The 24961-nt window shown below is 37.9% G+C and overlaps 1 protein-coding gene across 8 annotated transcripts in view; it reads left to right on the top strand.

Moving 5' to 3' along the window:
• ZFHX3 (zinc finger homeobox 3) overlaps positions 1 to 24961 on the top strand; it is a 1292716-nt gene that overhangs the window by 58270 nt on the left and 1209485 nt on the right. For 4 of the 8 annotated variants that reach the window (XR_015728051.1, XM_087870546.1, XM_087870551.1 and 1 more), the window contains one exon: positions 15260 to 15522. The exons of the other annotated variants lie outside the window; for them this stretch is intronic. The gene's annotated coding sequence lies outside the window, so the exon portion shown is untranslated. The remainder of the gene's footprint in view (positions 1 to 15259; positions 15523 to 24961) is intronic. 8 annotated transcript variants of the gene reach the window in all.

Genomic DNA, 24961 nt, shown 5'->3' on the forward strand with positions numbered 1-24961 from the left:
CTCACTTTTAGATTATAACTAATTTTTGCCTGAACTTAACATGGTTAGTTGTGGTTGAGGAGTGATATCATAGCAGTTCTGGCTTCCTTCCAGCAGGCAGTCTTTGGCAGAGGGGAAAATGACAAAGTTGAGCAACAATCCCATAGTACAATGTGAAAAAGAATGTACTAAATAGACTACCCAAAGGAAACATGAGGAAAACATCTTACTATAAGATATGTATTTATTATGTTTTTCATATTTGGAAAGAGAAGTGAATGTCTGGGAATGTCCTTTGATTCACTGGCCAGAAGGATTTTCGTTACTTTGTGTAACTCTCCCCAAACCCCAATTCTTTAGATTAGAAATGATTTATTTACAGAGAAAAGAACAGTACTTTGATATGCTATACTAATATTAAACATTTATGGGTTTAAAAAATATTTATGAATGTGTAAAAGTTATTAAAGCAAATGTGCTTCTGGTTACCTTCTGATCAGGTATAGTCTGAGTACAAAAATGGGAATTTTTGTAAAAGAAAAAGATGAGAAAATAAAGGTGAGTAGATCTGTAAAGTTTAATCTTAGGGTATGTGCATGGGTCTATTGTGTGTATAATTTAAGATACTTGTATAATATAGATTTAATATGTATTTGTTGAGTCATGATAAATTATAATGTTAAAGCTCCAAGAAAATTTCCTTACAGCTCTTTATTTCTAGTCACTCAAAAATATAATTAAAAAATTTTAAAATAAAAACTTCACAATTTGCTCTTTATGAAAGAAACATTGCACTGCTTTATTTTGGGCATTAGTTTTAGAGGAAGAGAATTTTTATTTGCTCTAAGATTATTCAGGTCTCATTTTTGTTGGTAAGAAAAATATTCAATAAATTTAAATAAAATTACGCATACAGGTAGGATACAGAGAGAGAGGCCGTGGAATTTATTTCAAGTAAATAACAAAGTTTATACTTTAATTAACTCCATTTTTCTAGAGTTCTCTATAGCCCTTACAAGGAAAAATGCCCTTCTAGCAACGTTATTGGCACACCTAACACAAATCAAGCAACATCCTTTTTGTTTTTATCAAGGAAATCAAAGACTCCAAAATTTATTATTCCAAAATAATAAGATTTTAAATCCTTCATTTTCTCTTTGCATCTGAGATTTGTAAGCATAAAATGACACTTAAAAAAATACATTCTAGGGGTACCTGGGTGGCTCAGTCAGTTAAGCATCTGTCTTCGGCTCAGGTCATGTTCCCAGGGTCCTGGGATTGAGTCCCACGTCGGTCTCCCTGCTGTCCCTCTCTGCCCTGCTCATGCTCTCTCTCTCTCTCTCTCAATCACTCAAATAAATAAAATCTTTAAAAACAAAATACATCCTGGTCTTTATATGGTCATCAGAAGAGGGAGTACAGAGGTGAGAGAACCTATGTGTGTTGAGGAATTGTCCTCTTTCTGCTTCCCCTGTTCCCACTGTCCAGCTTTTGTAGCTTCATAGACAACCAGAGCCCAAACTAGAGCCTTACAGACCTCTTTTTGCTATGGGAAAGTTGGAGATGGTCCCAGTGCAGGCAAGCTTTGTTATTTATATCCTTCTAATTTTACCACCTTAAATTCTTTGTCCTTAAGGATAATTGTTGAACCCTCTAGAGAATTTCCATACACATTTACAACTGTCATGGTTACTTAATTTGTGCAGAAAATGAGTATTTTCATCTTGATTCCATTATTAAGGCTGGGAGATGAGGCAGGGAGGGCCCGTTGCAAAACTGTACGATTTCTTTAAATGTAATCTCTACACCCACCATAGAACTTAAACTCATGACCTCAAGATCAAGAGTCGCATGCTCCACCTGTTGAGCCCGCTAGGTACCCCAAGACTCTACAGATTTTTATGCTTTGCTTTGGTGCAATTTTAGCTTTGGCTTTATAAGTATGTAAAGAATTGCCATATCATTTAGTTTATCAAAGAGTTGTAAAAATCTCTATATAAGATTTACCCATTTCTTTTCCTAACTGTTGCATTTTATATTTAGTATAACCATTTTTACTTGTAGTCGTTGACTGTCAAAATCTTCAGGATTTTATGCTTGGTGTTATCTGTGGTTTTTCTACCTAGGGAAGTAGAAAATTAAGGTTGTGAGCCGTTAAATTGTTTAAATGGATACTGTAGGTAAGAGTTACCCTTATGAAAATATTAAGTGGATGTGTATTTTGTTAATGGAAACAAGATGGCATGGGTTGTCCCCTTTCTTGAAGCATAGATTTCAGATTAGAACCACCAACTCAAGGCTCAGCTTTGATCTTCAAATTAAGTTTTTGGGGAAGTTGGAGTGAGGCTGTAGTCTTGTCAGGCTTTGTCAAGAGAGAAAAGGGATCTTTTCCCCCCAAAGTTCCTTTTGCATCACCAAGAGACAAGAAGCAAGGGCTGAGATAAGGCTAAGTCTGCAAAGATGGGGGACCCCACTGCCCCAACAGTACCAGGACAGACCACAAATTCCACCAGCTGAAGACTTCAGCCGGGATCACTTAAGAGGGGCCAGGAGGGAAAGTGAGGCATCCCTGTGGAGGCTAAAGGACAGTGAGGACCCAGAGGACAGGGCAAAGTCTGGCTCTTGAACCCCAAATCTTGTAAAAATAGGACAAAGAAATCCCCTATACTCTTTACTTAGAAACACCAATTTACGGTGTAGGCTTCAACATTCTTTTTTATCTCTCTCCACACAATTTTTATTATGTTACATAATACTACTATTAGATAATAGTTTTTTGAACCACTTGAGAGTAAGTTTCGCAAACCATGACTCTTTATTCCTCAGTCTTTGTTTATTTTTCAAGAACAAGGATATTCTGACATAATCCTATCAAATTCAAAAAGTTTAACATTGGTACACTACTGCGTAGTCTGCTGTGCATATTCTAATTTTATCATTTATTTCTCCCAGTGGTGTCCTTTTTAACATTTTCTTTTCTACTCTAGGATTCAGTCTGGGATCACCTTTTTAAAAAACTTAATTTTTTTTTTTAAATTTGTTTACTTAGAGCGAGAGAGCACGAGCAGGGGTAGAGGGAGAAACAGGCTCCCTGCTGAGCATGGAGCCTGACCTGGGTCTCCATCCTAGGACCCTGAGATCATGACCTGAGCCCAAGTCAGATGCTCAACCAACTGAGCCACCCAGGAATCCCCAGGATTACCTTTTGAATTAAGTTGTCCTGTGAGATGGAGTTATCTTTAATTGACAATTTCCAGTCCAATTTCTCACTCTATAAACCAGCCTTGGATCTATAAACAGATTCAGATCAAGTTGTATTTTTTTTTGTGTTTTTGTATATTTATGTGTAGTACATGTTGATTGTGCTACACATATCATCTGTGTACCTATTACTGTTTCCAAACTTTTCCACTTGAGCCCTCTGAGTGGAGTTGAGAGAGTTTATTCTTATCCTGCTTGCTCACTTAGACTTCAAGCCTGGTAACAAAGGGATTGTTCTCACTTTCATAGCCTACTGAGTCCCCTAATGGAGTTAGAAGAAAGAGTTATATATTTTAAAATAGTAATAGCTACATTTTATTACATGTACTATGCATGTAATCTTCAAAACAAATCCATGATATAGGCTAAACTCCTTCATGACTCATAAGATCGGGGTTACTTAGCTCTTGTCTATCTTCCCACCACTTGCTCATGATTCTCTACCCATGTAGATGTTTTCCTTTCTCCAAGGACCATGATGTTTTCCATCTCAGAGTCTTCCATATACTCTTCTCTGTGTCTGGAATGTTCTCATAATTGTTTGAAGAAGCTTAGCTTTGAAGGGAAGATGAGAGTTAAAAGTTTCAAGGGACACTTTTGTGTATGGTTCTTGTTGCTGATGTCGTAGGTATATTTGAACAGTAGCCACATAGTTTATGAGCGGAGGGGAAAGAGTCAAAGGAGGCAGGATGAAGATACAGAGGAGGTAAGGCAGTTAATGGAGGGAGATTTCTGAAGAGGATGGAGGTGAGATGCTGGATACAAGTGAGGAGATTAACTTTGTACAGCTGGGAAAATTCATCGTTAGACATGCCAGAAGTTGAGGAAGTTTGGCTCTGCTGAGGCTGTATTTTTCACTGTGAAATAGGATACTTGGTCATTTGCGTGGATGCTCAGAGTGAGGAGGCAAGAGGGGGAGGGGAGGCTAGAGGGTGAGGGTGAAAGGACCAAATCATAGGTGGGAAGAATATGGGGGCAGAAGATACCTGTGCCCTTTTCTAATGCTGGAGCTCTGAAAAGCACGATTTCTGGGAGTTTCTTCCAGGTGGCTTAGTGTGGAGCAAAAGAAATGTTTACTAAGGGCATCTGAGTGAGAGAGCCTTAGGGAATTCTGGCCTAAAGGGGAACAGTTGAGAGTTTTTCTGTTTGTGGTTAGAGTGGCACCAATACAATACCCTGGGCTTTGGGGAATGAAGAGGAAGCCGGTGACCAGATGAAAATGAGAACAATGTAAAGGATGGGATCCTGATGTGTAAAACTGATGACCTGGTTGGTTTTCTCCATGCCCTAGTCCTAACACCCCTAATGGAAGATGATAAAAAAATCTGGGCAACACTGATGGATTTTCTCCTGAACCCACATGCCCTTTTAAGAAAATGTAATTGGTTTATGAATAACAAAATATCTTACAAGGCAAACCCTAATTCAGCTATCTTTTAAATGGGAGACACTTTTAAATGTTAGTGTTACAAGAACTGAATTCATTGAGGAATTTCCACTGAGAATTGGAACTGAAAGAGATGTGTGATGAGAGAAATGGAAATCTTTCTCTTATGAGCCTTTGGAATATAAGCCTTTATACTTTCCAATAATTTTCTGCCTGAAGCAATGACATGTCTAATTAATAATAATATTCTATTAAACAGTATGATTAATCTGAGAGATCATTATGCACAAGTAGATTAAAAAAGCAACCTAAATCCCTTTGGTCTGATTTAAGATAAAATAAACCTGAATTTTGTATCCAGAGAGAGTTTTTTTTTTTTTTTTCTCCTTGTGATATAACTTGAGGGTACATTCTATTTCTATGATTCTTTTGATGTCTGTTCTTTAGTATCTGATTAACGTAAAGGAGACTTTTGAATAAATAACACCCATTCAGTTGCCCCTAATTTAATTACAATTTTGTATAAGCTATTTGCATGTGAATATTATTGTTGTAGGTTATATCTGTTATATATTTTTTCTGTTACTAGCTTCATATGGGGCAAAGCTGTTAATGTTTTACTAATAGAAACAAAGATTTGGGAGAATTAGGCAGAGAAGTACCCCACAGGGTATTTCAGGGCAAATCCCATGTCTTAAAAATTGGCCTGATTTCTGAGCTGGGGAAGTGGCAGTAGTACTGTTTTATAAGTTAAATGATAGAAAACAACATGAATTGTCTTGCTTTCTCAAAGGTCATTATTTTAGGGAAGCCTGGGAATTGTAGGAGTTGTTGTTCCTTAATTTTTCATTAATCGATGGAAAGATTTTTGATAAATTTTTCCATTGCCAGGCACTGGAGCATAGCAATTAAAAGTCTAGCTTTGGGGATATCTTGAACAAGTTGGTTAATGTGTTAATCCTCAGTTGTCCTCATGTATAAAATGGAGAAATCTCCAATTTCCCAGGCAGAGCCTCTTCAATTCGTGTGCCTCTCAGACTGTTGATCCTTTTGGCCAGGTCACCTCAGGCTTCCAGCAGTGGGACAAGGTTCATCGGTTTTTGTACGTGCTAAGTGGAGGGGGCAAAGTCATTTGTGAGGATTGAAAGTATGTATATGATGAACGTAAAGGCTTTAGTTCTGTGCTTGGGACCTCATCATTGTTCCGTTAAAGCCAGCTTCTATTTACTTAGTACAATTGAAAATTCATCAGATTTTCAGATCTGATCTATTTCTGCAGGTTATTTTGTCTTTTTATTCACTTGTCTTTCATTGGGAATTAACATTACGAAGATTTATCCATCAGGTGAAACTTATGGTACCATATGGAGCCATATGGTAGCCACCTAACTTTCAAAGTAGTACTTGGATATGTACGTAATATTTACAAAGCATTTCCCATATTCTTATCATTTTAGCATATGGTCAGTACTAATTATTTTATTTTATTTTTATTTTTAAAAATATCTCTTATTTTTCAGGGAGAGTGCACAAGTAGGGGAAGTGGCAGGCAGAGGGAGAAGTAGGTTCTCCACTGAGCAAGGAGCCCAACATGGGGCTCAATCCCAGGATCCTGGGATCATGACCTGAGTCAAAGGCAGCTGCTTAACTGACTGAGCCACCCCGGTGTCCCCAGTACTAATTATTTTAACACTTGATTTTGCGTAAACTGATTATTTCTGGACATCTTGGTCATAGACCAAATTTTGAAAGTTCATGAAAATGCTATTCAAATATAAATATACAGACACCCCACCTATAGATTTTTTTTCAGTAAAACACACTGACTGCTTATATATTGATGTTTATAAATATTGATATGTAATTATTTGTATTGTTGTATAAAAAAAAAACACTGTCATTGGGGATAGTTCCCATAATTCCTTCCAGTAACTTGAGTAGGGGTAAAAAAGTAGTAAACAAAAAAGGCAGAAACCTCTCACGGTGTAGATAATGTAAGTGAACTTTTTTTAAGTCTTTTATTTTTCTTTTTCCAGTATAATTAGTATACAATGTTATATTAGTTTCAGGTGTACAATATAGTGATTCAACAATTTTTTTCTTTATTGTAATCATTTTATTATTTTTTGTCATAATAAGTGTACTGTTTAATCCCCATCCCCTCTTTCCTGGATTATCCCACCAACCTCCCCTTTGGTAACCATCAATTTTTCTCTATAAGAGTCTCTTTCTTGGTTTGTCTTTGTGTTTGCTTATTTACTTTTTAAATTCCATATCTGAGTAAGATCATATGGTATTTGAATTTCTTTGACTTACTTCGCTGAGCATTTTACTCTATAACTCTATCCAAGGTGTTGCAAATGGTAAGATTTCATTCCTATTTTTATAGCTGAATAATATTTCACTATGTGTGTATACCATTTCTTCTTTATCCATTTATCTACTGATGGACAGTTGGACTGCTTCCATAGTTTGGCTTTTGTAAATAATGCTGCTATAAACATTTGGCTGCTTATGTGCCTGTGAATTAGTATATTTGTATTCTTCGGGTAAATACCTAGTAGTGCAATTGCTGGATCATAGGGTAGTCTCAGGAGACATATCTACAAAGGTGTTGCTATGGCCAACATCAGAGAGGTTACTGCCTGTGCTCTCTTCAAGGATGTTTGATTTCAGGTCTCACATTTAGGCCCTTAATCCATTTTGAGTTTATTTTTGTGTATGGTGAAAAAAGTGGTCCTGTTTCATGTTTTTGCATGTGGCTGTCCAATTTTCCCAAGGCCATTTGTTGAAGAGACTGTCTTTTTCCCATTGGATATTCATTCTTTTGTCAAAGATAATTGACCATGTAATTGTGGGTTTGTTTCTGGGTTTTCTGCTCTATTCCATTGACCTATGTGTCTATTTTTATGCCAGTACCATACTGTTTTAATTACTATTGCTTTGCAATACAACTTGAAATCTGGAATTGTGATAACACAATATTAATATTTTTAGGCATCATATCAGATGCTGCTTTTTGATTTTGATGGCTGATATGAATAGACTTTTTCCATGGTAAGGACCATGTGTGAAGAGCCATTCTAGACAGGGACACACATGTGCTTTAATAAGTCTCAAAAATGAACATAATCAAAATCGTCCATTACTTGGGAGCTCTGATAATGGTTACAAAAGCTAGAGCAGGGGCTCCCATCTTCTATCATTCTGCGTTGGAAAGTCCTGGCCCTACAGTACTCCTCCCATGCAAGATCGTGGTTGAAGGCCTGGTCACCTCTGTGAAATGATGATAAACTAATGAACCTTTGAGAAGTTACCGAAGGGGGAAGAGGTTGTAGGTTATGGCCTCCGTCATCACCCAGAGGGCAGGAATGAATACAGAAGAGCTACTCTCTACACAAGAAGAACATCCTTATTGCAGTTCTACTCTCCATTTGTCTGTGGGATTGGTGAGAACTTACTAGGATTCCAAAATTTATTGGATTGTCCCTCAGTGTACAGAACCTCTGTGATCTGAATCTGTGTCTCAGAGACTAAGAATCAGTGGGAAAGACTGAATTTTACTTTTGTAATGTTTGTGGTCTACTGAGCAAATGAATGCCATAATTAAATTGCTAGTTTCTTCCAAATGAAGAAAATGATAGATTTTCAGATAGCTTTAGAAGAACCCATTTACATATGGACATGATAATTACATTATAACACAAGCTTGTATTTAAGTTGGGGCTTGTATTATTTAGGTTGGTAGTCTAATTGAATGAGTGTCTGTGGTAGGTTATTAAAACAGCCTGCAGTGATTCACACTTTCATGCTCCCCAACTCTTTTGTAATGTGATGTTGTTCTTCCCATCAAGAAATGGAGTCTCTTCTACCTCCTTGAGTCAGAGCTGGGTTTGTGACCTGCTTTGACTGATATAATGTGATGGCAGTGATCTGTAGTGTTAAGCCCAGGTCTTACAGCTTCTGAATAGCTAGAGGAGGAGGGGATCTGTTTGGTAAAGAGGTAAGGGCTATCCTGCTGGAGAGAGGCCACATAGAGCTGCCTCAGCCAGCAGCCAGCACCCAGACTCCAGATGGTGAGTAAGGCAGTCTTGAATCCTGCAGTCCCAGCAGAGACGCTGCCCTTCTGAGTCCTACCCAGATTCTTGGCCTTCAGATTTGTGAGTCCCTCAGTATGTGGATGCAAAGTCATGGGGCTGAATGAGATCGTTTGGCGGGTAAGTACTGTCAATAGAAGAGAGATCCCTGAGACTCTCCCACAATAAAATGGTGGTTGTTTTAGGCCAGTAAGTATGTATGCAGCAAGAGATAATTAATCATAATCTAGCTGTTAATCAAAATCCTCATAGGAGCTTTCATAAAAAACAGATTCTTGGGTCCCATCTCCAGAGAGGTTCTGATTTGGAAGGTCTACCAGTGAGGGAGTCATCCCAAGCCTCTATAATTTACCCCTGTGCAACTGTCATTTGGAAAAATTTTAAATCAATAGAGAAGTTGGAAGAATAGCACAGCAAATACCCAACCAGACTTCTCCTAGATTTACTGATTGTTAATTTACCACATTTGCTTTATCCATCAGTCAATCTGTTTGTCTGTCCTATCCATCTCTTTTCTAAAATCATTTGAAACTAAGTTAGAGATGTCATGTTATTTCATTTTTAAATACCTGGGTGTTTATTGCCTAGGAAAAGAACATTTTTTTACATGACATTACCATTCTCATATCTGAGACAATTAATATTGATTCAACAATGTCATTTAATATATAATCTATATTCAAATTTCATAAATATGGAAATGTCCTTTACAGGGGTTTTTTTTTTTTTTTTTTTAATTAAATGCCTACTCCTGTCAAAGAACCCCACTTTTTATGTTCTGGATCACATCTCTTGCCTTAAGCCTTCTTTTCCTTGCAACATCAATTTCTGCCTCTTTATAGAATTGTTACTATCAGCACATAAATTCATGCTCTGGCATCACCCTTCCCTTGACATGTCCCACTCACTTACGGCCCCATCTCTTGGCTACCTTTTACAACAAAATTTAAATCCTAAAACTTGCTGACACTGGCTGTTGATACTTCATTATGTCTCATTCTCTAAACAGTCCTAGGTCTTTGGCTCTCTCAACTCCATAGAAACTCTGGTTTTAAGGTCACCAACAATCTTTTTTTTCCAGTCCAGGGGTCACATCTATGTCCTCATAATCCTTGACTTTCCAGATGTCTTTTCCCATACCTGATCACTCCCTTCTCAAAATGTTGTTTGTCCCTTTGGCTTTTGTGTCAATGTGTTCTCCTGGTTTCCCTTCTATCTCTGTGGCTGGGGCTTCTTGTTCTCTTTTGCTGACTTTGGTCTCCCTTTCTGACTGACCTCTCGGTGTGGAAGAGTCTCAGGGATCTTTTATCTATTGATAGTACTTCCCCCTACCCGCCATGTGATCTCATTCAGCCCCTTGACCTTGCATCTACATACTGAGGGACTCCCAAATTTATATCCAGCCCTGACCTCTTCTGTGAGTTCCAGTATCCTATAACCAACTTCTTACTTGATATGTCCACTTAAATGTCTAACTTAAATGTTCCTCCACTTTGCTTCTGCCTCTTAGTCCTCCCCATCTCAGTTGCTTGAACCACCCAGTTTCTAAAGTGAAAGCCTAGGAGTCAAAGTTCATCGCCCTGCACAACCACCCCACTAGCAATACCTATCAACTCTGCCTCCAAGGCTTTATCACACTTAACTTTCACTGTGTTTTCGCCTTTTACTACATAGCAGTCCCTCTCGAGACAGGGACTACATTCTGTTTTTTTTTCTTTTTTCACACCTAGCACAGTGCCTGGCATGTAGTAGATGTTCAATAAATGTTTGAAAGAAGAGTGACAATACAAATGTACGAGGTTGGCTCAGTCAGGCCATATAAAAACAACTACAGCAAAACACAAACCTAAAATTTAGATGTTGAGCTTTAGAATTTAAAATACATTTTAAAATTAAGTCTATTAAAATTAAATAATGATTGATAAACTTGTTTTTGTGATTCCTGTGCTTTCTATTCCACTATCTTCAGTTCTAGCTCTTAATGTTTTTTTGTGTTATAATTTTATACATAAAAATCTGTTATCCCTACATTTTTCTTATAGAGAATAACTTAGGGCAAAGAACCCCATGATATACTCAAGTTTTAGAAAGTCTTTTTTTTTTTTTTTTTTTTTTTGCCCTTTGTATCTTTTGGTGTCTTTTAAATATGCTTCACATATCTAGAACAATTTAGGAAAACGATGAATAAAACTATTCACATATCCTAGGACCCTAATCTAACCTTAGGTGGTTTGAATTTCATTCTTATTTTTGCTACAATACTCACTCCATGTGTATCTTTTGTGTTTCTAAATATTGAAATCAGAAATGTCTCTGTCCATACTGGTTAAGGAAATATGGTAAGCTGTAACTTTATAGTATTTCCAGACAATGAATATACAGTATATTTTGCATGTAATTTTTATCTCCTTCCATCAAGTGTAACAATATGTTGAATTTGCCATGGGCCTTTAAAGCTTCAATGTTGTGAAGAGCTCTGCATGAAATTTTAAAGAGACTGGACCTTTCATCTTCACAGCAGCGGGGCACCACACTATAGGGACAAGAAAGGGAGAGAGAGAGACAGAACATTTCTGAAGCAATAGCAAAAAAATAACAGCAGAAGCAATTATTTCATCAAAGGTTGATTTTTTTTTATTCCCCCCCCCCTTTTTTTTTTTCAAATTTCTTAGCTGGAGATTGTCTGCCTTGTTGCCTTCGTCTTCTGGTGTATGTTTAATTTGCAGGTTTTACATGGTCAAAATGAGGAAAATTTCATAGATTAAAAGATGTTTATTTTAGAAGGTGATGTTATTGATAATAGCATTTAAATGCCTTTGCAAAGGATCTGCATGCTAGGTGTGATGCAAAGAACTAAATTTGGCATTCCCTAGAGTTCTTAGTCCATTTATCTCCTTGGGGATGTCAATGATGCAGATGTATTTTCTTTCCTACTTTTTCTTTTTTCTCTCATAAACATTAGCACAAACTTTGACTACTCCAGGAGTGTAGGAGAATTTTATCTCTTCATTTCTGAGGCCAGGATCAGTAATGCTTTTTTCTTACTGGGGGTGGGGCTGGGCACCCTGGCTGTGGTGTCGGTGTCTCAGTACCAGTTCTCATGGCATGGAACATCATTCTGCTGTCAGGATAACCAAATGTGGGCCACCATCTTCTTTACTATGATCTTGAGAAATTGTCCCAGTGAAATGCCCAGGCTTTCCCAAGGGCAGGATCTGAACCCCTCACTCAAATGAAGCTCTAGAGAGCTGCGTTTTTGGAGTTGGGAGGATCATGTCTCCCTCGAGGTATTGAAGTTGGTATTTTCTCTGTTCTATTGATTTGGCTTCAGTCTCAGATGACCTGCTCAAACTCCTCTTTCTCCATTTTCTTACTCTTCTCTAGGATGTTGAGAGGAGTATTTGCTTGGGCTTTGAGGTCTTTGGAGGAAACCCCTTTATGCCATATTAGTTTCCTGTTGGTGTTTTAACAAATGACTAAATTAGTGGCTTAAAAACCCCACAAATTTATTTTCTTAGAGTTCTGGAGGTCAGAAGTTTGAAATGAGTCTAATGGGGCTAATGGTGTTGGCAGGGCTGCGTTTCTTCTGGTCGCTTCCGAGGAGATCTTTTTCATTGTGTTTTCCAGCTTATAGAGACTGTACTCCTGGACTGATGTCCCCTTCCTCCATCTTCCAAGCACATCACTGTAATGTCTGCTTCCATCATCCTATTTCATTCTGGGGATTTTTAACTTAATCACATCTGTCAAGGCCCCATTACCATGTAAGCTAACATATTCACAGGTCCTGGGGGTCAGGACATGGATGTCTTGAGGAGGGGAATTATTCAGCCTACACCCCCTCCCCCCAACATTATACCATATAAAATTTTGTAATCCTCATCTGGCTTCTTCCCATTTGTGAATGCACAGTTCATGCCATCCTCAGCTGCAACAACTATGAACTTGTTGCACAAGAGAAGTTTAATTCTCCTCTTCGCAAGAGTTCCTCCTAAGTGCCAAAAACAGTGATCAGCTTCAGGAAAGTAAACTTCTTTCCGGGGTGGCTCCCTAGGTAATTGGGAATGTCTTCTCCTTATTTTGAAGAAGACTGTGGAGTCTGAGGAAGCAGATTTTTAGGGTCCATTGCTTTAGGTTCAGCCTGATGCAAGGAAGTACAAAATAGGTTAGAATCCCAGCTATTCTAAACTTCCTGAGTGAGTAGAAATACTGGTTAGATTTAGTAAATATCTCTTGTCATTTTTTGGGTAATCCCCTCTATGACCAACTGTTGATAGTTTTGGGAAGATCTCTCCCTTCTTTGTCAAACGTAGTCACTGCATCCTCTGTGCTCCCATAACATTTTATGCATACTTCTATTGTAACCCTATTCTTAGGATTGTAATTATTTGTCTTTGTTTCTGAACAAATAGATTTGTTTAAGGGTAGGAATCTTGCCTTATTATCTGCCTTCTTATTTCTTCCACTACAGTGGTTCTTGGCATAGAATTAGCTCTTAGCAGATATTTTTTCTGCATGAATGAATTACTAAACAACCCTATGGAGTGAGGCCCAAATCTAAGAAAATCACAAAATCTCCTTTAGTCCCCATCTCCCCTGTTTACGCTCCTTATTTCATGCTTGCTTCATGCCTTCCCTCTGTTGGACTGCTTTCTGTTCTCCAAACCACTTTCTATTTCATCTTCAAATCTTTGTTCCCACTGTGATAATATATAAACTGACAATTGAGGAGACTTACTCTGTGCTAGCCTCAATACAAAGCACTTGACAGACATTTAATCCTCACAGTACTCATATGTGATTGTTATTTTACTTATATCATTTGAGATGCTTAGAGAGGTTATGTAATTCCTGAGACCACACAGCTACTAAGGAGTAGCTCTTGGGTTTGAACTTGGTGGCTCAGCTCCAGAGCCCATATTGGTAACTACCACTGCCTCCTGATAGGGGCTTCCATTCAAAAGGAATTGCTTAGTATATCCAAAACGCTCTTCATTCGCTTTGTGCCCATCACAATGCCTAAAAAATGTACATCTATTTAGGATTGAAGTTTGGAGTGAGGGTTTTAGTTAGGAGGGCTTCTCTACTGTTGTGAGTCAGACCCTTCGGCGAATACTGGGATAGAGCCACTCTGGAGAACTCCTTGGAATCCATTTGCCAACCACATATTTCAATCAACCATAGCCACGGATGCCTGCAAATTGATTTCCAACGAAACAATAGTCACTACTTGACTAAACTGGATCAGCCATTCTCTCCTTCTATGTCACTGGTGTTCAAATTTTTTGTGTAAAGTAGTGGAAACCATTCTTAAAAAAAAATCTCCAGATAAAATTGTCCATGAATTTTGTATGAGTGTGTTCTGCCAGAATTGTTTAATAAATCCATTCCTTAAGCTCAAGGACACAGTACTTTTTGCTACAACTTCTTTCTTTCGCTCCACTTGCCCCAATTTTTTATGTATTATCTCTGGGTCTGTGGGAGAACCTGGGAGAATCCAGTTGACCTACATTTGTGATAGATTTGATACATATTCTTCATCAGTACCTTGTGTGAATTCAAACCAGGCCTAAAACAGCAAAAGATGGTGGAAATATACCAAAGAGTTTCCAAATGGGGGGAAATCGGCTTACCGAGGACCCATGGAGGAACTGTGTGTTTTTTTAAGAGGTCTCCAGAGGTGATGTTACCTTGGTGAATCTATAGTCTGGGGCCCTGGCCTTTATCCTGATGGGTTGAAAAAACTGATTTCTTGTGTAAATTTTGTGGCCAATATTTGGCCTGCTACTTGAACCAAATGGATCCTTGGATCAGAGTTATTGCTGCTCTGGAAATATTTGAATACGCACCATTATCACCTATGCTGGTCTGGAACCCTTTGTTCTTTGCTTCTATGGCTAAGAATGCTTTTTTTAATTGATGGATTTTATTCTTGGCTATATTGATACATACAGCAAGGATACAGTCAAGTATTGCTGACCCAGAGGCCTTTCTGCCACTGTTACGGGAGAGAGCATATGTTCATTAAGAACATAGGTGCTGAATTAAACACAGCTGCCTTGGCAGTGCCTCATGTAATTTTACCCTTGCTAATTTAGTTAACCTCCCTAAGCTCATTTTGCCTTCAGTAAATTAAAAACAACGAAGGGTTGGGGTGTCTGAGTGGCTCAGTTAAGTGTCTGCCTTCAGCTCAGGTCATGATCCCAGGGTTTCGGGATCGAGCCCCACATCAGGCCTGACTCCCTGCTCAGTGGGGAGTCTGCTTCTGCCTCTGCCCCTCACCCCACTTGTGCTCCCTCTCTCAAATAAATAAATAAAATCTTTGAAAACAGAACAAAAAACTAAGGGTTGTGATGATTAACTGAGAGACAGTGTGTGAAAGTCCTTGGTGCTGGGCGTAGAAGATCACTTGGTGATTGGTAACTGCTGACTTTGTTAGTATTTCAGGCGGCCTCTTTTCTCTCTCCTCTGATCCAGTTTGTATTGATGTTCACGTTTAACTTTCAGAGGCTCATCTTGTTTCTCTTAATTCCAGATTCCGGGAGGTTGCCCTGTGTGGTTCCAAGAGGCGAAACACAGGGTCCCCAGTGCAGCTGACTGCTCATTATCTCCTCTGCCATTGAGGCAGTCATGTTACAAGGGCGCCCAGTGCTAGTTTCTGCTCCCATCTGTGTGCGATGCCCTTCACTCCGCTGCTTTGAACCAGGGTGAAAGTGGAGGCTTCCTCCATGAAGGCACAGCTCTTTCTCTGGCTCCTTACATGACTCCGTCTATGCTCTGCCCCTTTCTGCTGCCCAGGTATGTGTGCTAAAACACATTCTAAACCAGTCACATAAATCAGTGCTTCTGGGAAATGCAAATGATAGAGAAGAAAGTAAATTGTCTTCCTCCACTCTTGCAACCACACTAATTGTGGCTTTTTAAATATATTCTACCCTTCTTTCTGTGCATTTATATACTTACTATTTTTTAAAAAATGGCATTATATTATTCTTTGGCAGCCTGCCTTTTCAACTTAAAATTTCTTAATCTTTTCACGTCAGTGCATAGAACTGTATCAGATTCTCTTAAATTTTTGGGTACTTGCCATAGATGGATGAATCAATATTTAACTTAAGAGTATTGATGATTATTCAGCTTTCCAGTTTTTTAATTCTAAAAAGAAGGTTTCAGTGAATCTTTTTGGTTCAAAAGGCATGTGCCCCATAACATTTTGAAAGATATGGCCCAACTGTATTCCTAAAAGCTATAACACTTTATACTCCTATCAAGACTGTGTAACAAGGCCTATTTCCCTATATAGTCACTGCTACTGGATCTTATTTAATTTTATTAATTTCTGATGATTTGATGGATAAGCATCTCCTTATTATAATTTATGTTTCCTGATTGTGAGATTAAGCATCTTTTCACAGGTTTGTTTTCCTTCTTCTGAATACGCCATTTATATCTTTCCCTTGGTTTTATTTTGGGTTGTTTATCTTTTTCTATTGCTTTATGGGAGCTCTTTGTATATTAGGGATTTTAGCTCTTGGTTAAATATATGATAGCTATTTTCTCTAGTCGTGGTCTTAATTGTGTTTTTGTATCTTTTGCTATATGTAGAAGTATTAAATTTTAACTAGTTTGTTTTCTTATGAAATTCGTTACATTTGTAAAATGTGAAATCTTAAAAATTACTCAATCTTTTTTGTGTTGAAATAGGCTAACAATACTGACATGTTACAAATAAGCTAAGTATAGCTTATGGAATTTAAAGGTCTTGCAAACTTCAGCTATTTTCAAATCAAACCAACAAGTATTTATGTAATATCTATATCGGAAAATACAAAATAAATGTAAAATATGTTTCTGCCTTCAGGGCATTTATATGTGAATCAAAAATACTTAGATATACCTTAGAAAATCATAATGGGCATTATTTAGCTAAGCACTACATTTTGTTAAAGAAAAAAATGGTATCAAAAGGAGCTAGGTTGGGGGCGGTGGGAGCTGGTTGACTTAGTTGGGTAACCGTCTGCCTTCAGCTCAGGTCCTGGGATTGAGCCCCCAAGCCCCGCATTAGGCTGTCAGCTCTGCCGGGAGTCTGTTTCTGTTTCCCTCTCCCTCTGCCCCTGTTCATGCTCTCTCTCTCTTTCAAATAAATGAAATCTTAAAAAAAAAAAAAAAAAAAGGAATTAAGTTAGGGCAACTGGGTGGCTCAGTCGCTTAAGTGTCCAACTGTTGATTTCAGGTTAGGTCATGATCTCAGGGTTGTGAGACTGAGCCTGCTTTGGCCTCTGTGCTCAGCGGGGAGTTTCCTCATCTCCTTCTCCCTCAGCCCCTCCCCTTGCTCATGCCCTATGTATCTCTTTCTCTCTTTCAAGTAAACAGATAAAACTTCAAAAAAAAAACCCAAAAAACAAAAACCAGAAACAACTAGGTAAACAGAGTATGTACACTAGTACCTGGTAAAGGCTATAGACATGGCGGGAAACTTGAATTGGAGCATAGAGTCTGAGCAGATTTAGTTAAGAGGCTATTTCTCCCTAACAACCCCAAAACTTAGTGGCTTAAAAAATACCTCTTTATTTAAGCTCATAATATTGCAGGTTGACAGTGTTGATTGGGTTAAACTGGGCAATTTTTTGGTGTAGGATAAGCTTGGCTAATCCTGGCTGGGCTTGCTTATGCATGTAGAGTCAGCTGATAGGTTGCTGGGGCTTACTGGTTTTTGGTGGCCACATCTGGGGTGGGATGACTGGGGCTATTTGCCTCATGGGCTCTTAATCTCTAACAGGCTAGCTTGGGTCTGTTCCCATGGTGGGTACAGTTTGAGGATGGAAGCTGCAAGGCCTTTTGAGGCCTAGGCTCAGGATTGGTATGTTGCCATTTTTGTGCATTTTATGGGCCCAAGCTACAAAACCACTCCAAATTCAAGGGGTCGAAAAATATGCTGTACCTCTTGATGGGAGGTGCTAAAATACTGTGGCCATTTTTGCTGTCTCCGCAGAACTCCCAACTGTTTGATGAGCGATTTAATCCTTGGCATTATATGTGATGATCATGCTCAAAATCTCTCTTTGACAAGGTCAGCTAGAGTACAAATAGCAATAGAGTAGAAGTATGAATATGAATGACTTTTTTTTTTCTCCTTGGCCAAACTTGTATTGGCTTTTTAGGGAGCCTTTCTTTCATCTTGTTTGAAATGGAATGATGAGAAATAGTGATACCTAGATTTCTAGACTGGCCACGATGATCTGTGATAATTTTGCTCCCTGATGCCCTTTTTAAAAAAACGTGGTCGGGTGAAGGAGATGTGGTTTTTAGTTCGGCAATGAATGCCATGATCATGAATACAACGCATTAACTAAAAAAGCTACGCATGACATTTCTCCAATTTAAAAGAGCCAGTTTCTAGTCTTGACTTCTGGTATTCATCTCTGTTTTCAAATTAGTTGAATTTGCAATTTCTTGTTTAAACGATTGGTATAATTGGTCTTACTTTGGTCTTGTTGAAACAGTTCTAGAAGTTAGATCAATTCTTGTGTTTACTATTTGGAGGTAAGGGGAAATGGCCAGTAAGTCCTTTCTCTAAGCTTTTCTCCCTTCTAGTGATAATGGCAGCTACTTGGTTCAGGCGTAGCCAAATTCAAGTGCTGGTTCATGTCTTAGTTTATTAAAGAATAGTCTCTGCCAATCCTTTAACTCAGAATGAAGCATTAGTGGTATCAGGGTGTAACCCAAAATACTGTATGTAAAGATGGTACTTTAAAAAGACTTAAGGTTATTCTCCATTGTTTGTAGTTCTTCCTTTCTTAAGGAGCAGAAACACCTAGAGATTTATATGTGTACACATAAAAGCCCAATTTCCCTCTGATACCTGTGCATGTACAAAATGATGCTAGTTAAACATGCTGTTGAGTAGAGGGGTGGTGTATCATGGTGGAGTTGTCCATGAATGCTGGAGCCAGAATCTTTTTGAATTAGAAGGCTATCTCCTAAATTAAGGTGTCCGACAGGGACGTATGAGGCTAGAGCTTTCTGCAGTCCATACTATCTTTATTGAGAGACATATTTATATCTTCCAGACTAGCAATTAATCACTCAATAGGGTTTTTCTTTGGGGGATATCGTGTGCTCATAGAGAATCTTTTTGTACTTCCAGGAACCACAAAGCATGGGCACAATTAAAATGCTGATTTAATTTATTATATTGAGGCATGGAACGAGAATGTTTAAATGATGTTGACAGGGCCAGAATTTCAGAACCACCTTTTTAAAAATAGAAAACAAATGCCTACCCCTTAAATTAAATTATTTTAATAACATGTTTCTGTAAGTTGCTTGGAAGCAAAATAAAGCTCTTGACATTAATTAAAATTTGAAGATGTATCATTTATTGTTAATGTGCAGTCTTTGTTAGGGGAAATACATTTCAACGGGATGTATTTATGAAAATTAAATGGGGGAAAATTGCCTATTGAGCAAATGTCGCTTAATAAGGCTGCTTTTCTTAGAAATGTGAATTCTTAAGTAACTAAAATGTTTTAATATGCCAATAATGGTTTCTATTTTTGGTCCTCTCAAATTGTCTTTGTTACTTGAATTTAGATATTTCCACACAGAATTCTATTGTCAGGAGGCTTGTAAACTCTAAAAACTAAGATGGCTTTCATATATTTTGGGGTGTTTGGTAACATGTATTTGCAAAGAAAATTTCATCTGAAAATTTCATCAATGTGGTTAGGTACTTGGAACTCCTCCAAATACCTCAGCAGGACCAGAAGCCAGAGGGTCCCATTAGCAGCCTCTAACTAGCTTTCCTCTAATGAATGATGTGTTATGTGTCTTGAAATGACACTATCCTGGTTTCATACAAACTAGAAGGTGCCATGAGATAAAGGGATAGTTGTTTGCCCTGCTGTACCATAGCAAGGGGGAACTAATTGAGTTGCCTCTGTGCAGATCTGACACGTAGATAGTATTCTGAAAAGCGACACGTCTCCATTGTTGTGGGGAAAGGTGGTTTCTTATCCTGGTTTAACTTTTATTTTCTTCTGATATTGGGACAGAAGCATTTGACTTGGGCTTTCAAAGCTGGTATCAAATAAAACTCTCAGATAATGTTAAAATGATGTGTTCTTCAGTGAATGAAATAAACTATAAATGATATATGTTGTTCCTTACCACATTGCTGCCATTTTTGTGGACCTTGATAATGCAGTTACAGAGGGAATGGGAATTCATCAACCCCTGCTGGTCTTGATAATTTTTTTTTAAGATTTTGTTTATTAATTTCACAGAGGGAGAAAGAAAGAGCAAGCATGAGTGGGGGTGGGGGGGAGAAGCAGACTCCCTGTTGAGCAGGGAGCTCGTTGTGGGGCTTGATCCTAGGACCCTGGGATCATAACCTGAGCTGAAGGCAGACGCTTAACTGACTGAGCCACCCAGGCTCCCCTGGTCTTGATAATTCTGATGATAGTAGCACAAATTGGATCGAAGAAATGGAGTAATTTGTCTAAGTGTCTTCTCCCACTGGTTAAAATTCAAGCAGTCACAATGAAGTCAGTATTTATTTTATGAACACTTAGGTGGTGTGAATTTTCTTCTGGGAAATGTTCCTATTTTTGTGGAAAAACTCCTTGACTTAGGTACTAAATAACAAACCATTGTTGACGTTTATTTTTCCTCCTCTCTTTACTTGTCTCCCACATCTATTTAATCACCAATTCCTGTGGCTTCTACTCTTTAATATCTAAATGTTATGCTCCCTATCCCTCCTCCCCAACAGGCTCCCAAACCGCCACCACTGCAAATATTGATTTGTTTATGTGTCTGCCCTACTTTGCTGTAAACTATTTGAGGACATGAATCACGTTTTATTTGACTTGGCCACAGTGTCTGGCACATACTAAGTAATCTGTATATATTTCATGTCTAAATGAAGGCTTTTATGTAAACAATTCAGTCATTCTCAACTGGGGATGGGGGTGACTTTGGCCAACCACTCCCCCAAAAAAGGACATTTGGCAATGTCTAGAGACTTTTCTGATTGTTAGAACTGTGGTGTGTGTGTGTGTGTGTGTACATGCTCTTGGCATCTTGTGGGTAGAGACCAGGCATGTTGCTGAAAGTCCTACAATGTGCAGAATTGCAACAAAGAATTATCAGGCCCCAAATGTCAGTGCCAAGGTTGAGAGACCCTGTTGTAATTTTTCAAGATCTCCAAAGTAGATGTACGTGTAGTGGGAGTTTATCTAGATATGAGAAAACACAGTTGGAGAGACTAAATTACTATTCCAAGTCCACCCAGCTTAAGATAGTGATAGAAACAGGAAGTGAACCTCAGGCCCAGGAGTCCACATTGAGATAATAATCAATATATAATTTAAATTATTTAGATGATTATTATGATTTTTAATTACCTCAACAATTGCCTTAGATTTCAGCCTTGGAAATCTGTGCATGTTCTACTTGACAGTAATAATAAAAATTAAGGCAGAAACTATTTGGGTGCTCATTTAAAGTTATCACTCATGGAAATTCCCTTAGAGCTTGTAAAAAACAAAACAAACAAACAAACAAACAAAAAAAACCCTTGAATTTCTGGGCACCTGGGTGGCTCAGTTGGTTGAGTGTTGGACTCTTGATTTCAGCTCAGGTCATGACCTCATGGTCGTGAGAATGAGCCCCATGTCAGGCTCTATTAAGATTCTCTCTCTCCCTCTCCTGCTGCCCCACACCCCTTCTAAAAAAAAAAAAAAAAACAGGAACAAAACCAAAAACTTGAATTTCCTAGGTTTATATCTTTCCACAGTGAGTGAATTTTTTTTAGCAAAGTGACTCAATTCATACATAGATCTTAATAATAGTTCTGAAAGATTAACAATATTAAATATTTTTATATTACTAAAATTAAGACCTGGAATATCTTAACTGGCCATTGGGTATTTTGAGCTAATACTTGATTAGTTTCTCATAAATGTAGTACCTATATACATTCTATGATTGCACCGAACACAGCTGCTTCAAGTGCCTGAATCTGTGTATCACCTGAGTTAGAGGTTTGGAATAAAACTATGGTCTGCCAGTACCCAGACCGCTGTATATTGTTTAGCCATTACCTCTCTAGAAATAGCAGAGATAAAACATGAAGGATGCAGATGGGAACAATTGCAGTGGTCAAGGGAAAAAAATAGTTGATTTAAACAAGAGACAGAAGTTCTGGTGTGCAAGGATGTTTCCAGTGTACAACACTTTGAGAGAGAAACAAAGATACTTAAGACATAGTCTTTCTCCTTAAGGAGTACTCAATTAGTAGATGAGATTATATATGTATCAAAATTAGTAAGACAAGACCGCATGAGGGTCAAGTGAATGGTAATAGCATGCAATATGGAAAATGAGAAGTATTTCATATTGGTTTAGTCTGGGAAGGAATTAACCAGTAAAAGATAAACACATATCTCTTGGAATCTTTGCAAGTTAGAAATTTAAGCTTTGAGTATTGGTTAAAATAATATTTCATAGTAAATTATTCTAGATAGTATTTTCCTTTTTATATTGATAAAATATAAAATACAAAATAAAACTCTTCTGAAATCTCTGTCCATATCTTCTTGATAACTAGATGTTATTCAAAAAGTAATTATGGGAAGATTTTATTTACCATTTACAATTTTTTCTATTTTATCAGTTCCTGATATTTGCAGGAGCTGAATTTTTCTGCATTCCTTAGGGCTCTGGGCCACACGGCAAGAAAATTATAAGCACTTTCTATATAAAATTAGTTAAAACCACTTGAAGTAGAATTTAAAGAATATTTAGAAGAAAATAAAACATGTCTATGTCCATCCTGCCTTTGAATGTCATCATTGATTTTGCATGTAAACTGTGGTTCCCTCAAATTTGGAATGGGTGGCTATTGAAGAACTGCTGAGTCAAAATGATGAAAAGTTAGTCTTTTCCTAATTAATTAATTCGGGAGGAAGAGAGAGTGTTAGGGAGAGGAGCAGAGGGAGGGAGAGAGGGAAAGAGAAAATCTTAAGCACGCTCCACACCCAGTGCCGAGCTGGATGTGGGGCTTGATCTCATGACCCTGAGATCATGACCTGAACCCAAATCAAGAGTCCAATGCCCAACCTACAGAGTCACCCAGGCACCCTGATGAAAAAGTTAGTCTTAAGGGCAGATTCAGACACATATTTTCAAAATGATGAAAGAATATCCATAGTACAAAATTATAGTTCAGATTGTAATAGAGAGGAAAGTGTTCAAGAGAAAAGTGTTTGTTAATTGACAGTACTTCTGTTTTATCTTTTAAAATCCAAATTAAATAAATTAGTATTAGGTTGAACTGTTTTGGCCAATAATTGGCAGTTTCATGGTTCAACGAAGCAATGGCTAAGTATGCTGGAAATTTAGAACACTCCAGTTTTGAAATTGGCAATTGAAGAAATTTTATGAACTCATTAACAAAACACTTTATGAATACATTAACAAGAACATCAGATCTATGGAAAAAATATGTTCCACCCAAGAATATCAACTATTATGAAGGTTGGACTGAAGGCAGTTATAATAAGGCAATTTAAATAGTTGTCTATCTGATTCATGGCAGAGTATGATGATATTTCATGTAAAAATTGTGAAATTGCGAAATCGCAAGTGGACTGTAGGAAAAAAACAGGTAACTTGGTGATTTCATTCCCCAAATCTTTAAAAAAAGTCATTCAATCTGGCTTGTTTCAAGTTGTGCATTTAGCAGGAGTGTTTGAACATATTATTCAAAAAAGCAAAATTAAACAGACCTTGAGGTGATGTTATTCTACATGGAGATATTATACAAATATTTTTTTAGCTTATGAAATATGGCAGCTGAAAGGATTAATTTTTAATTTCAGTCAAACATGTCTAAATTGTAAATAGTAGAAACTGTGGTTTCCAGATCATTTGAAATCATTTATTTGGCTGAATAGAGGAACACACTATCTCCCATTAAGTAGAACTGGTGTCAGGCAGAACTGTGAAGTAGCCGAAAGTTCTTTTCCATTTTATTCCATACTATATGTTATGTAGTATCCACTTAGGCCAAAACCTATTTTCAGAAAAAGATCTTTACTTGTTCACAGCAGAGTAAAATAACAGAGGTTTACTTTGTGACCACTTGCTGAAAAAGATGGTGAGGAGACTAGAAGGTGTATTAGAAAAACTTCACAGAAGTTGCAGTTACCATGGTTGCTTGGTGTATGGAAAGGAAGGAAGATGACGGGTGGGCATGGAGAGGAAACTTAAAAGGCTGCTGTGAGGTAATGTACATCAAAGGTGGCACAGAACATGCTACCTGATACAGTGTAATAATCACAGATAATGAAAGCTGTAACTATAATAATAAGGGAGAGGGATTTAGTGTATGACTCCCCAAATAGAAAGAGTAGATGAATGGAAGATGCCAAGAAGGCAGATTATAATCTCGAAGGAAAAAAAAAAAAAAACTTGAATAGGGCTTTGCATAAATGAATGAGCCCACCCAAAAGAGAACTTTCTAATCATTGGAGTGGTTATATATAATCCAGATCTGTCACTCCCAAATCTGGTCACACACCAGAAAACCTGGGGGAGAGGCTTGTCGAAAGTACTCCAGTAGTTGTGATTTAGTAGGGCTGGCTGTGGTTTGGAATCTGCATTTTTATCAGCACCCGAGGTCCTTCTAATGTAGCTAGTCCATGGGCATTTGGATATGACTGACCTCAGTGACCACTTGATGAGGCCATCATGCAGCAAAGTCGGTTAAGCGTCTGCCTTTGGCTCAGGTCACGGTCCCAGGATTGAGCCCCATGTTGAGCTCCCTGATCAGCGTGGAGCCTACTTTTCCCGTTCCTTCTGTCTCTGTCCCTGCTCGCTCGCTCTCTCTGTCTCTCTCTGAAATAAATAAAATCTTTAAAAAAAATAAAGTTGAAAGAAAATTCTAAGGTGAAAATCCACATACCTACTACCTAGTTCTTCTTATTAACAACGTTTTACTATGCTTGTTTTTATCACATATCTATTGAAGTAAAGGTTATATATACAAAGAAATGCACCAACTTAAGTGTAGGACCCTTATGACAGATGCATGCAGCTATGTATCCAAACCTCTTTCAAAAGGTAGAACATTATCTATCACCTCAGACAATCCCCAGGCAGTCTCCAGTCCACATCCTCTCCTCACCCCCAAAAGGGGAGCAACTGTTGTGATTGTTTTCCACTATAGAGT

This window comes from Ursus americanus, chromosome 21 (assembly GCF_024610735.1).
Source record: "Ursus americanus isolate L20-20 chromosome 21, mUrsAme1.1.p, whole genome shotgun sequence".
In the NCBI taxonomy this organism is placed as follows: Eukaryota; Metazoa; Chordata; class Mammalia; order Carnivora; family Ursidae; genus Ursus; species Ursus americanus.